Below are 4,610 nucleotides of genomic sequence, written 5' to 3'. Positions count from 1 at the left end.
AATTCTGAAATGTCAAATGAAGAAAATTATCTTACCACTCAAAAATGATCTATTTTTCTATGTCATCATATACTTCTGTATTAAATATTTTCACAAAAAAGAGACATCATTCATTTTGTTTATAAATCTTTTTCTTCATGTAACCAACTAATAAATCACCTACATCAACATTTTTAAAGTTATATAGTACTCCACTGTGTGTCTGTACCATATTTATTTAAATAGTTCACAACATTTGAATCATTACTGTAATTTTTGTATTTTGGCTTTTAGAACAATTGCTAAAAAAATTCTTGCAGATCCATTTCTTGTAACACATTTGCATTTTTTTTTACATTTTAATTTCTTTTTTTTAGAAATTAAGATCTTTTTATCTTTTTAAAAATTATTACTTAAAAAGTAACATATGATCTTATGTCTTCAGTGACTTCTTATGAAGCATTGTCCAAAACCATCATCACTCCCACCAGACTTAAATTCAAGAAATTTACACCTCTCTGAACATTTATTCTGAGAAGCCACCCCTTCCCTCAGAGTCGCTCATGTCTAGGCAATTTCATGAGCCCCTTGTCTAGATTAGGTCTCTGTTATAATGTCTCATCACACCTTTCACTTGACCCTCATGGAATTTTTCAATATTATAAATATATAGCTCATTGTATGATGATTTGTTTAATTCCACTGGCCTGTTAGAGTCACAAGAATGGGAATCCTGTCTGCTAATTCAGCAGTGTCTACAGTAACACCATAACACAGTGCTTCCCCCCAAAAACGTGTATTCAAAGCACTTCTTGAATAAATGAAAAGATTTGTCGATTTTAAGTGGCTGTGAACCAATGAAGTCTACCATTTCAGGTGGGCAAGAAGCATGGTTTAATTTTCTATATTCTGAGTCCCTATTCTACAGGGCTGGCAGAAAACTGAACCTCAGTCATAGAGAAGCGTCTCCACGCCTCGCTCACCTCGCTGCCTGCTGAGCCATAGTGGATCCTATAAGGGCCAAGCATTGAGGGAGGAAGTGGTTGTGTGTCTGGCCATCACCTGTTCACTGTTCCTTTCTGCATGGCCTCTTTAGGTCTGTGGCTCTTCCTAGCCACTGTGACATGTCTGTCACAGGAGATGTGAATCTTCTCACAAGGCTGCCTGCACAAAGGTCTACATCCACAAATCCAAACACGCAGCCACTTCTCTTTCGCCATTTGCCCTTCCACAGACAGTGCAAGGAACAGTGGATTTCTTCTGCACAGCGCTGGCCCACAGTCCTCTCTTTCCTCTCTCTTCCCCACCAGCCTGTAGAATCTATTCCATGGAATCACCAACCTTTTTCCTTGCCTAGCTAAAAAGTCAATAGAAAAATGGGCAAATGTCATAAGAACAATTAAGAGAACATACACATAAAGATAAATACAAATAATTCTTAAACCTATGAAACAATGTTAAACCTTATTCAAATAAGATTAAAAAAGAAATAAAAATTAAGAGACACCAACTTTCGCTTATCAGAATGAACTCTGCCATTCTCTTGTGCAAGAGAATTTATTGCTGGGGATGAGGGGGAGAAATAGAGTGACGCTAATTTAGAGTAGATAAAAGCTGTCTGAAAATTCTTTGTCCCTAGTCCCCACTCCTCCTAGCCCAAGTGTCATACATGTAAGTGAAGAGATCTTCGGATGACTCTGCCCTCAGCAGCCATGTAACTGCAAATATATGGGAAACCCCAAGCAGAAACTACCCTGCTGAGCCCATCAACCCCAGAACAGTGAGAGATAATCTTAGATGGTTGTTTCAAGTCACTAAGTTTGGAGTGGTTTGATATACAGCAATAGATAGCTAGAACACATCTCCTGGGAGTATAATTAATGTTTATCAAATTTTTAGTCAATATATACTATCACCCAGAAATGTCATATATTTATCCTACTGGTATATTGGAACACATAGGAAGTAACATGTAACAAGATATGCGTTGAAGCTTTGTAAAAGCAAAAGACTGGAAACTAAATTTGAGTCCAGTCTCCAAAACGCTGTCTGTCTCAGTTTCTCCATCTGTAAAATAGGAATAATAACATGACCTATTTTGTCTGGCTATTGCATGGATTATATCAATTCATACATTTGAAGAGTATGGAACACTGCTTGACACATTATAAGCTCTGGAAATGATGTTATATATAACATTTTGTTATGTAAAACATGTGGTTGTTTTTGTTGTTTTACTGACCTCTGTTTGTATGGTATATTGGAGCCTTTCACCAAGAGGACGAATTTTTGCCGTATCCAAACTCATTCTGCTTGCCACACAACGTGCCAACAAATGGGAGATGAAGTCTTGGGGCAAGGAATAACGACTTTATTTGGAAAGCCAGCAGACCAAGAAGCTGGCAGACTAACGTCCTGGAGAATCACCTTCCCCAAGTCAGAATTCAGGCTTATTTTATGCTGACAAGGGGAGGGAGTGGTTGGTTGCCGCAAACTTCTTGGTGTCGGAATCCTTTGTTCTTGGAGCTGTCCATGAAGGTCAGGTCATGGTGTCCCTGTAAACCTCCAACAAGACAAATATTATCCTCTGTTCTGTAACTGTTTATCTCTGTGTAAATGGAAAAGTGTTATTCCATTAAAGGTCAGAGCCTTGAGAATGGGCTGTCCTGTCTATTTCAGGCTCTAGGCAACACTCTTTTACAAAAAGGTGCAGAACCAGCATGACTGAGCATAGGAACAGGACCCAGGGTTAGAGCTAAAGGCACAGTTCTAATACGGAGTCAGATTTGTTCTTTTCTATCACATAGTGATCTCTTATCTCTTTCTTTAGACCTAACATGCTGAGGACACAGAAGAGAGGCTTTTACTTTATCAAAACACACTGACAAGATTGGTTTAAGGAGGAAAAAAAAACACATTCATCAGATGGATAAAGTTAATTTAGGATACTAACATTGTATATAGCCTTCTTTATTTGTGCTTCTGCAAGTACATAACATAGTCAATCTTTGCAATCAATTCAAAGTATTTACCAAGAATTTGGGGGAAATTTACTGTATGTGAGGCCTAGTGTAATGGGGATTTTAAAAAATCCAATAGCAGGTAGTCTAGGATTGTTACAGCTGGAATAAGGGAGTCTCATAGAGACCAACTTGCCAAGTGTCACATAGCCAGAACTGGAGCTGAGAATATAGCTCAGGGCATGAAATACAAACAGGGGGGTGGAATGGAAAAGTAACACACTGCTATGCAGTATCGTGTGTACTGCGTAGTCCCGGGTACAAGTGCTCAGGGACTTCGACCTGGGGAGAAATCTTACAAGAAGGGCTGATCAGAAAAGGCATAGTTAAAGGAATGTGCAAATTTTGGACAAAGAGAGTAAATAGAGAGGAAAGAAAGGGTAATTTTGAGTGTGAGCAAAGACCGAGTGAAATATCCCAGACCTGTGCCCTAGAATATTTGCTCTGAGTATTTACTTGTCCTGGAGAGCAAATAGCTTCTGATGTGAGCATGCGCGACAGGACGGGTGTTGGGGAGAACTCCAGGGGCCAGTCCACAGAGCAGGGTGAAGTGCACTGACGTCCCACGATCCAAGCCACGCCTGACTACAGTAGGAAGAAGCCAAGCACGTCCTGGCTAAAATAGCTCCTTTGAGAAGAGGGTAGAGACAGAAGTGTCTTTCTCAAAAACCTTGAGACATCACGTGGGTTCTGCTCCCTGGTATTACAAATGTCGATGTCCGTAACTGGCAGCTCAGCATGACAGGTAAGCCTCGGAAGTTCGATGGCTAGTGTTTGGAGGTGTCTATGGGAAGTGCGACAGTTACTGAACATTTCGAATGTTCCAAGTCCTGTGCTATCACTTGCTTTACATGTTTTAAGTCCTTTTAATACATGTCCTTTCACAAAATGAGAAGCCCAAAAAGAGAGCCAAGAATTTAGTGCCCATAGTCTACGTAGCTGCCCTGAGCCCACACATTTTCCATCCATAGCAGCCTCTCGCCAGTCAGTGGGAGATACTGGTGCAAATCCTTTCCAATTCCCGGTTTTGTTTCTTAAAAAATACTGCAAGATATTTCTGTGAACTGACTGAAAGTCCTGGAAAAGGCAGAAATGAAATAGTAATATTTGCTGAATGATCTCTATGTTGAGTGATCTCAAAACCATGAAACTAAACCCCTTTACATCAGTAAGTGAGAAGTTGGTGAAGAATGGGGAGGGGGGAGGGGCCCTTCTGTAACAGGGAAGAGCAAATCTGATTCCCTATAAGATGTGTTCCTGTGCTTTGTTTCCTGTGCTTAGTCATGCTGGTTCTGCACTTTTTTGTAAAAGAATATTACTTATAGCCTGAAATATACAGGAAAGCCTATTCTCAAGGCTCTGACCTTTAAGGGTTTAACACTTTCCTGTTCATATAAAGATACAAAGTTGCAGAACAGAGAATAACGTTTGTCTTGCTGGAGGTTTACAGGCACACCATGACCTGATCTACATGGACAGCTGCAAGAACGAAGAACCCTGACACTAAGAAGCTTGCAACAACCAACCACACCCCCTCGCCTTTTTAGTATAAAAGGCTAAATTCTGATTTAGGGAAGATGGTTCTCTAGGACATTAGTCCCCCATCTTTTT

Source organism: Vicugna pacos, chromosome 29, assembly GCF_048564905.1.
Source record: "Vicugna pacos chromosome 29, VicPac4, whole genome shotgun sequence".
Lineage (NCBI taxonomy): Eukaryota > Metazoa > Chordata > Mammalia > Artiodactyla > Camelidae > Vicugna > Vicugna pacos.
This window is presented reverse-complemented; position numbering follows the sequence as displayed.